The following is a 10,832-nucleotide window of genomic DNA, read 5'->3' as shown; positions in this document are numbered from 1 at the left end:
CAGGGAAGCAGCCGATGGAGTTGACGTGGAGGTTCAGTTTCTAGAACCCGGAGACTGGAGAGTCGATATCTTCAATTACTTGAAGGATTCGGCTCGGGGGGCACCCAAAAGGATAAGACTCAAGGCCATGAAGTATGTTCTGATAGGGGATGACATGTTCTACAGGACCTTGGAAGGACTACTACTTAAATGTCTGGGACCTTCAGAGTCAAATCGGCTCTAGCATGAGGTGCATGAAGGAGCTTGCGGTACTCATCAATCGGCTCATAAGATGAAGTGGCTGATTAGGCGATCGGGTTATTACTGGCCCACTATGCTTGAAGATTGCTTCAAGTATTACAAAAGATGTCGGGCATGTCAGAGGTTTGGCAAAATTCAGATAGTGCCAGCATCAGTGACGAATCCTATCATCAAACCGTGGCCATTCAGAGGTTGGGCCATGGACATGATTGGTCAAATCAACCCGTCGTCTAGCAAGGGTCACCAATGGGTCTTAGCTGCCACATATTATTTCACAAAGTGGGTGGAGGCAGTACCCACGAGGTCAGTAGCGTCGAAAGATGTGATCGGCTTTGTCAAAGAGCATATCATTCACAGATTTGGGATTCCTCAAACCATTACGACCGATGGAGGGTCGGTTTTTATATCAGAGGAATTCAAGAAGTTTGCCGATGACATGGGAATTAAGCTGATCAGATCATCTCCATATTATGCCCAAGCTAATGGACAGGCTGAAGCATCCAACCAGAGCCTCATCAAGCTCATAAAGAGAAAGATCGATGAATATCCTAGGCGCTGGCATGAGGTGTTATCAGAAGCTTTGTGGGCATATCGTATTTCATGTCATGGGTCCACCAAAACATCGCCGTACCATCTAGTCTACGGCCAAGATGCTGTGTTACCATGGGAGATCACGGCCGGATCAAGGCGTGTCGAATTTCAGAATGATCTATCCGCTGAACAGTATGTAGCCTTGATGAACGATAATGTGGAAGACCTGACAGAACTAAGGCTTTGGTCGCTGGAGAAGATCAAAGAAAATAAGGCTAAAGTTGCTCGTGCGTACAACAAGAAGGTCAGGCCTAAGGATTTCCAGGTTGGAGACTTGGTTTGGGAGGCAGTATTGCCATTGGGAACTAAAGATAAAAAGTTTGGTAAATGGTCTCCAACTTGGCATGGTCCGTACAAGGTTGATCAGGTCTTGCCTGGGAATGCATACATGCTCGAGGAATTGGACGGTGTCAAGTTTCCTGTTGCTGTAAATGGCCAACATCTCAAGAAGTTTTTCCCGAGCATGTGGGAAGGCGAGCAACGAAAAGCCGATGAGATCCATCAGGCTGCAGTGTAATAGGCCAACACGTTGAGTTGGCCGGTAAAAAAAATCATGATAGGCCAACACGTTGAGTTGGCCAGTAAAAAAATGAAATGATGACAGGCCAACACGTTGAATTGGACAGTAAAAAAAAGAAAAAAAGAAAGTAGCAGCCGGTGTTTAACCATCGACTTAAGGTGTTTTTAAAACAGTTACAAGTTTCAGGTTAACAGGCAGTACTAATTGTATCTTGAGCCTATCTACTGGTTCAGGAAATCTTCTATAACATGGATGGCTTCTATACGGACGGCGTCTGCTCATGCTATGATTGCTTCGTCATCCTTGTCATCGCCTGTTACTATCTGCCGACTCAAGGTGCTTATCTCTGCAAACTCTGTTTGTATCTGCTCGGTTATTTCCTGGGTCTCTTGTTCGGAGTTTGCGATGGAAGTTTCTTCGGCCTGGATGAGCTTCTTGGTGGTACGGACCTTTTCTTCGAGTTCTGCCAGTTCTTTCTTCAGGAGGTCGAGTCGCTTCTTGTTGACAGACACGTCAGCTTTGGTATCTAGAGTTGCCTTCTTCTGGTTGAGGGCCTTGCACTTTTGGGTAATGTCAGCTTTCAGAGAAGCTTGAGAGCGACATGCTTCCATCCATTGTTGTGCTTTATTCACTTCTATCCGGAAGAATGGAAGGTTGCTGGCTGGCCAGAGCTTGATTTGCAACGGCTCCGGGAGTTGGGTTTCTATTTGCTCGAAGATGTTCTTTATCTTGCTGGAATCATCAACCAGAGCAATGATCGGAGCGGATAGTAGATCCTTGATGAGTTGAAGCTGATGTGCCAAGTTAGCTGATTGCTGTAAAGATGATGTTTCTGCTCCAGGGAGAGTCAGACCCATTGATGCCGGGTCAAAGGAAAGTAAACCTGAAATGTCAAAATCCTATTGACATATCTGGAGTTAGAGCAGGATGCATCTATGAAGCTATCGGCTGATTCAGAATTGGTTTTGTAATGTTACCTGTTCTGAAGAAGTGTTGGGCGATTCAGGAGCAATCGTCCTGTTAGAGCTGGTGTTGACGTCAAGAACATCAACCGTATCGGCTTGTTCCTCGTTTACATCCATCAGTGCATCAGGAGTTGCAGCCATCTCATGTTTATCCAGGCTTTCTGCATTGGGGATTTCTTTAGCTGCGTCCTGGAAATAGAATTTCAGTCAACCAGAGTACACATGTATGAGATAAGGAAGAAGTTTCAGAGAAATGAGTTACCTGGTTGGTGTTAGACTCTGATGGGCTCGGGGAAGCTGGTGCAGGTTTCTTGATCACTCGCCTTGTGATCATCTTCCTTTTCTTGGTCAAGACTCGGGGGGCAACGCTTGCAGGAGTTTGTCTTCGTTTGGAAGCCGACTGAAGTAAGTCTGGCTGAACAGTCATTATCACTTTCTTCATTGTTGGTGATCCCTGGCAGAAGAGTACATCAGGGGCAGTTGGAAGAAAGTGGAATGGCTCCCCGTTGCTGGTTATAGGTTCTGGACCATCTTGTTGCTGCAAGTAGAGTGAGTTAGAATTAGACAAATGGAAGGATGGGTGATCTGGAAAGAGCAAAAATGTATAAATTCAATACCTCTGCTTAGGGGATTGCATATTCAGGATCAATCTGCTGCAGTCGAGGACCTAGAGCTTTCCTGAATGCATGTGTTTTCCACATGTTCCACCAAGTATCAAAGCCGATTGATGAAGAGGTAAATGACAGATCGGCTGGTATTGGGATGTGGAGGTCATCAAACATGCTGTAGCATCTTGAACTGGTGAGACCGTCAGGCAGATCGGCTCTGCTCTCCACCAAGTGGTGAATATGGAAGTGGGGAGGGACCTGTCCTAGGCCAAATTGCCGAGCTGCTATGGCTGGTTGGTAAGATTCATAACCTGGCTTGATAATTCTATTAGAGGTGCTGATGCCAACAGGGAGGAAGCCAGGTCGAATCATCAAAGAATATAGATGCCGAGTGCTGTCGTCATTGGCAAAGTTATCTAATCTGAAGGCAGTTGGGTTCTCAAAGGATTCAGATTCAGTAAATGGGAAATAGAGTGGATTATCTAGTCCTTTGTAGAAGGTTCTGAACCAATTTGCTGCATCTGCTGAATTCAGCTTGCTGCCAGGAAGACTAAATAAAGCTTGACCATAGCTGGTACATCTGATTGGTTTGCCACTTTCGTCAGGGAAAGAGTTCTTGGTCAGGCCTTGGAAGTTTGGGATATGGTGCTGAAAGTACAGTTGTGCCCACAACTGAATAAACCACCAAGGGCCTCCAGTTCTCAGTTTCTTTTGGTTAAGCAAGTTAGATGTCATCAAATGGAGATATCTGTAGGTTTCTCCAAGGAAAAGTTTACCTAGGCCGGTGCGATTGCCATGGGCCAGGTAATAGGCCAAGGGAAGATAGTTCTTGGTTGGAGCTAAAGAAGGACCACAGAAGATGAAGTGTTCTAGCCAAAGATTTAAGAAGGCTGTGTGTTCCTTCTCAGTCACTAGACCTTTTGTTTTCATGTGCTGATTCATGTAAGTACCCCAGTTTGTGCAGTTAACTTTGGAGGAAAGTTAGAAGGGGACTTCTGTCATTTTGTGAGCAGCAGTATTAGGAGAACTAATGTCTAGGCCAGTGATCATGGTGATATCCAGCAGAGTAGGAGTCATGGGTCCGTGACCAAAGAGAAAGCAGTTCAGAGCATCAGACCAGAAATAGCCGATGGTTTTTAGAAGATTTTCATCTTTGTCAAGTGGAGACAATGATAAGCTAAGTGCATCGGCTATGTTCAAATCCTGCCATAAGGCCATGTGAGCTTTTGCTACTCTGTTGTACCATGTAATCCAGCTCTCAGGGGGATTAGGCCAGGCTCTTAAGCAGTCGGCCCTGAGGTTCAGATCAATGTTTTGACTCACAAAAGGGATCCTATTTGCTTCCCAAGAGATCAGATCTATGAGATTTTCGTGGGTTCATGGGCCAAGACAGAAAGATTTTGGGTTAGAAGGATGCGGCAGAAGGATGTCTGACACCTGGAGTTCAGAAATTCAGAAGTATGCGTATGGTGTCATGTTTCAAAGTTTCAATTTCAGAAGCTTAGTAAGCTGAAGAAAACTAAAGGATTGGGCCGAATATTACCTTCAGGCCGCAGATTGCCGCATCATTGATTGCAGAGTTCGTCGTCTGAACTGCAGAATCTGCCATGATTCAGATCCGTTGACTTAGGGTTTGATTGTTGTAGGCTCTGATTCGAATTCCGGCTGTTTGGAGAGTTCTTGCTCGGATTTGTAGAGCTTGGTTTTCGAATTATGCTCGGATTCAAGAGTTCGGTTCAAGCCGGAAGTGATGTTCTACTCTTGTGCAGGTTGCTTCTAGTTTGAATTTCGTCGGCTCTTGGATATTTATGGAAGCCTGATGCGTTGCCATCGGCTTTGTTGGAAGGTAATCGAACACACAAAATTAAAGGGAATTTGATTTCATTAAAAGAAAGTTCATTATAAGGAAAGCCGATTTTACAAAGGAATCGATCATTCAGCTTTGTGATTCTACCCCTACAATGCTACCTACATCTACCAGTCGTAGGTGTCTGAATTCCTACGGCGCTTTGGGCTTCGCGACGGTGTGTCTCCGCCGTCGTCATCGTCATCATCGCCGTCGTCGCCGCTGCTGCTGCCGTCATCCTCGCCGCTGCTGCTGCTTCGCCCGCCGCAGCTGCTGCTTCCCTCTTCGCTTCCCTCCATGGGGGCTTTGAGGAACTGGTGGGGGTTTCCTCCTGCCGCCGTGTCGTCGCTGGAAGAAGAGCCGATCTCTTCGATGGAGTCGGCTCCTTCCCAGGAGAAGGCGTCGTCTTCACTACTCTCCAGTTCCTCTTGAAAGAGGAACTGGAGGTCTTCCTCTCCCTTAGTTGTGGGTTCGTCTTCCTCGGAGGCGACCCCGAAGTCGAACTCCTTTGCATCCCAGTGCAGAGGAGCCAGCGCATCGTAGGCTGCTGTTGGGTCCCATTCGGGGGTCAGCTCTCGGCTCTCTGAGATAGGATCAACGGAGGAGGCGGAAAGGGAAGAAGAGGAAGAGGGAGAAGAGGAAGAAGAGGAATCTCCAAAGGAGTTGGAGCCGGAGGAAGAAGAGATGGCCATGGCTGGTGAAGGATTGGGGTTTTCTGCGCTACTGGCTCTGGGAGGAAGAAGGAGTTTGCTGTGAAGAAGAGCCGATTCGGGTAAGATTAAATAGTGAAAAAATGGGAGTCGGATCGGCAGTTTTCACGTTCTACGAGAAGTCAGTTGCAGAGACGTTGCGTCTTCCTTGGTGGTTGCAGTATGTTTAATGAGTATTAACGGGAAGATGTAGCGACGGATTGGTTTTGGAACTATCATTGCCAAAACCAGGGGGGCATGTGTTATCGCCATAAATTAACATGATTAATTTATGGGCCGAAAGCAAGATGGGCTTGAACAAGAAGATTAAGAAGACTTGTAAATCGGCTCCTGCGTGAGCATCTGGGCCACATGGGCTATGTATCCTTAGATTTAGTTTAAGAATAGAGATAGAGTCCGATCGGGACAAGATTAGTTTAGATTGTTTCCCAAGTCTCCGGACTATAAATATGTATCCTTTGTTATTCGTAAAGGAGAGCGTCATCACGTCTCGCAAACAACAACTCTCGGCGCATCGCCACCCCTAATCCTAGGGTTTCATCCAAGTAAGCGACATGCTGCCCTGATCGCTTCTCGCGATCAGGGCAGCGTTGTTCTTGCTTTTACCTTGGTATTACTCGTACTGAAGTATTTTTGATGGAGAGTAATGCTAGTTATCTTGATGTTCGTAGCATGACTTTTAGTAGATCTTTTGTGCTTCGTTGCTTATCATCTACGAACATCATGTTGTCTCTGTGCAGTCACGTTTCAATCTCATACTAGTTCTTGTCACATAGAATTAGTTGCACAGTGGCAACACCTCTTTTGAGTTTAATAGATCTGATCTGTTATGATTTGCTCTTATCTTAAGAGTTTGCGTAATATCTGCTAGGTTAGGCCTTGCAAACGGGTTGGACGATCCGGTAGAGTAGTAGATGCTTTACCTTAGCCTTGATAGGGATTGTTCCGGGAATCGGCTCTTGCTAGTTCTTAGGCCTCTGTTTTGGGTTATGGTTTAGTTGTCTGTTATATTCATTAGGTCTAGTCACGTGTAGGATGTTCCGATCTAGCAGTGAGGCTTTTATCATCGTGGATTAGATTAATTAGATTTAATTGAAGCAGCTTTATAGTTATTTGCTTTATTCAACAATATCTGGATGCAACAGATCTCATCTGACACCGAGACTCGATCGGCTCTTTAAAGCCGATGCAAGAGTCGTCCCGGGGAGCCGACCACGGCTCGGACTTATGTTTACACGTGTCTTTTTATGCAGGAAACTGTTTGGAGCACGTTCGCACCCTCTTGATCGGGTATAGGTCAGGTGGCACGCCCGGCTTTCCATACATTCTCCGGGCGCGTGATGGAATTATGGGCCGTCGATGAGGGAGCAGTGCCTGCCAGCGCCCCGGCGACCTCCTGGCTCTTCGTGTTGCCTGTCGCTGCTCGCCGGTGGGTTTCGACCGACAACACCCCCCTTTAACCCCTAACCACTCCTTCGACTCATTATTTCATGCGCCAAAAATCCTCCGTTTGCCCCGAAACTTTACCACACTATTTCTAACATAATTCTAACCATGCCAATAAGAAATCTCCCAAAAATATTCTTTCTACCCTCGTTTCCTAAGTTATTCTTGATTTGAGGTCAACAATAAAATGTTTATGTCTTTTTATTTATTGTGTGTTTATTTGTATGCGCCGTAGATCACAGTGTGAATGAGGGAGAACCCGTCTACGAGCAGTACCACGAGCAGGTGTGCGAGAACCAGTACCGTGAGCCCGAACCCGAAGGACAGTACCTCGATCAGGACTTCCCGGAAGGCTTTGTGAACGGCAAGTTCAATCTCATCCTTTGATTGCATATTTCGACCCAGTTTTATAAACACAACCTATTGGCCTCTTTTATAAAATTCCATATGTTTTTACTGCTGAAACATGGTTGGATAGCCACCCCTTGATTTGTTATAACCATTCCTTGACCACCTAGATTAACGTCTATATATGATTTATTCTTTATGGAGTTTAATCGCTGCTAAAGCGCAGCTTAGGACCTGGTACTCGTTTTATTACACTCAAAATGGTTACAACATGCTTTATAAAAGGGAAAATGCGTGTGTTGAGAAAAGGGAAGTTGGGTTATAAAGAATAAAATGTTAAGATGGGATGGATGATTGGCATTCCCTGGGTGGATTGTCATGCGTTGGAGGCTCGTACCGTTGTGGTAGAGCAAGAAGGTTGGGAGATATTCATCCTGTCACAATTAAGGACCGAGTTGATGTGTCATCTTGCCTAACTCAACTATCGTGCGAACCACTCGACCGTTGTGTGTGGCAACGGCTTAGCATAAATCCCACTAGTTAGTCTGATTGCCATCAGGGGAGCTGAGAGCAACGGGTGACCAAGGAGAAGGGATAAGGTCGTGGTGACTTATGCCCCGGTTAAACCTTGGTGTCAGGTCAATGGCCACTTGGTGGAGTCCGTGTTGGCTAGTCAGGTCTAGCTAAGGTGGGTAATGGCTTTGATGGAATCTGCGCTGACACTAAGGTGATCGTGCTGTGGTACCCCACTTGTGGGTAAAATTGCACACCTCTGCAGAGTGTAAAACCTATTAGAATAGCCATGCTCACGGTATTGAGCGGGTTACGGTTTGGTCACATAACTAGCTTCTGGGATGGATGGTTCCATGGTGTGAGTTTTTTTTGGAAGGTGTCCGGCAGATGTGCCGTGAGCTACTGCGGATGAGGAGTCCGGTAGCATTTAAAACTTGGATCCTTCGTGTAGGATCGACCCCACTGATTACTCGGTTACTAAAGAATTGCTTTGGGAAAAACTCTTTTCAAAAATAAACCCTTGCATGTGTAAAATCTAGTTTTACTGCAAATAAACCTCAGCCTTATGCTTGATTTATCCTATGCATATCTGTGTTATCCCCCCTCCGTGGATGGGGTTGGGCTTGTTGAGTACTTTTGTACTCACCCGATATATATATATATGTGGGTTTCTTCAGAGGAAGATCCGGACTTCGTTGTTGAAGACGTCGAGTAGAGGTTGCGTCCGCACCCAACTTTGCCAGTGGTGTTGGCCCTCTGCAAGATGCTTCTGCTTGCACGATACTATGAGCCCGAGCTGGATCCCATGTGGGTCGTGTTTTGGTGTATCACCGTAGTCTTTTTACTTCTTATTATCATTTGTATCGAGTGTCCGCCTCCTCGGAGGTTTGTACGGTGATGTACCATCTGATGTAATAAATGTGTATCAGCCTCCTGTGAATGATATTTGTATCACATTTGAGTCACCTCTCATGTGGAGACGCTTCACGGCGGCACCCGAGTACGAAGACCTACTAAAATTTTAGTTGTCCTCAGGTGATGGTTTTCGAGGCGGTCTATTACTGTTTGGTGTAATGCGTGTTACTACCTGAATACATGCATGTATAATTAGACGAAAATACTGATGTCATTCACTGCATTCAAATATCGAAATTGAAAAAGCTATAACTATTAAACTAAGCATCTAGATTAAATTTAAATTGCACCATAATCTTTCTTATGATAAGATCTTCAAAACTTTGGATGATATTTTTAAAATATTTTTCTAATACTAAATAATTAATTTCAACTACTGAGCATAAATATTTTATAACATGAACAATAATTATTCTCTACAAACATAAATATTAAACATAACGAACAAATAATAATATGCAACAAACAAAATATTAGATGCAGCAATTTTACAATTATAAAATAAATAATAAAAAATGGATATCGTAAACAAAATAGATCAACATCACGGAACAATTTAATCTATAAAGTGAACAAATAATTTAGTGTTGCGAACAAATTAATAAAAAAGAAATATCTACAGGAGCATTGTAAATAAACAGTCAAAAATGGTATGAAAGAAATCAGTATAAAAGAGAAAAACCAAACAAAAAACAAACAAAAAGAAAGGTGTGTTTGTTGCATGCATGTGCATGAGCACGCAGGTGCTTACTTAAATAGATTTGTATGCTAATGGAATGAGAAAGCGTGTGATTGAAAGTAAGAAACAACATTATAAAAGAGACACTTTGTCCAAAGGGACAACCCCGAATAGCTGGTAGGCCTAATAAGAAAACAGACAGCCCAAGAGAGGGGGTGGATCATTCAGGCGATGGATCGGACATTTGCAGCCGACGTGATGCATTGTCTTGGCGAGCGGAGAAGGAGGAAGCAGATGGCGAGCGCGTCCTAGGGTATATTACTACGAAAAATGTTTGTAGGAGTGGATAAAAATCTTTTTTTAGGGCGCCGATACCGCACCTGCTCTTGTTTTTCGCCACAGCCTCACGCCACTGCCGCCGCCGTGTGTTCGCGCCCTCCGTGCGCGACAGCTCCTCGCTCTGCCGCGCGTTCGCACCCTGCCATCCCCATGCACCGTGGGGACTGAGAGAGAGAGCGTCGTAGACTGAGAGAGACGGGGGAGCTAGGAAGAAGATAAGGAAATGCTGTGAATATTTAAGAAATAGAGAGAGGGCTAGTGGGCCTGGGGATTCGGGAGCACTTGATTGAGCCAATGGCCTTGCAGTTTTGCTCATCACGCAGATTACTACCTCCGATCATGTTTTAGCTCTATTTCTAGAGGCGAATGAGGCCCCATCCACACCTGCAAATGACTTTTAGAGGTAGGTGAGCTCCACCACACTTATAAATAATTTTTTATTCTGAATTTTTGTTAATTAAAAATATATAGCAAAACACATAAAAATGAAATTTTACCATAAGGTTATTGTGACATTTAAAAATTATAAAAAATATCAAAACAACATTTCCGTGTATATAATTATTAAGAGTGTGAAACCATAATGTATAACTCATTCACTCTACTCTCTCATACAACTGAATGCTCACTTTGTGGTTTCCACACATAAATATTATATACACTAGAATATGCTTTAAATATTTTTTCTAGTTCTATAGATCACAATAGTCTCATGGTACAAATTTTTCTTTTTTTATATATTTTGCTATTTTTTGAATTAAATGAATTTCTAGAACAAATTTAAAAATTATTTGTGTCTCTCACTCGCCTCTAAAAATGGGTTCATTTTTTCGGACAGATTGGTTGCTACAATAACCTTACTCTTTTTTAGTAACGGATTACATTTTATTCGCTTCTAAAAAATTTAAACCTTCCTACGAATCGTTTGTGCAGTAATGGTAGGTTCAGCGGCGTAGGCACCTCGGGCTGCCAGGGCGCGGGACATGTCGACCATCCGGAAGGGTGGCCCGACGCCATCATCGGCACCAGCACGATGAAGTGCGGGTGCGGCGCCGAGTCGGTTCTGGGGACGGCCGCGCCAGTGCTCGGCTACTTTTTTTTTTTGAACTCAG

Source organism: Panicum virgatum, chromosome 1N (assembly GCF_016808335.1).
Source record: "Panicum virgatum strain AP13 chromosome 1N, P.virgatum_v5, whole genome shotgun sequence".
Lineage (NCBI taxonomy): Eukaryota > Viridiplantae > Streptophyta > Magnoliopsida > Poales > Poaceae > Panicum > Panicum virgatum.
The sequence above is the reverse complement of the archived record's forward strand: the minus strand, read 5'-3'. Positions refer to the sequence as shown.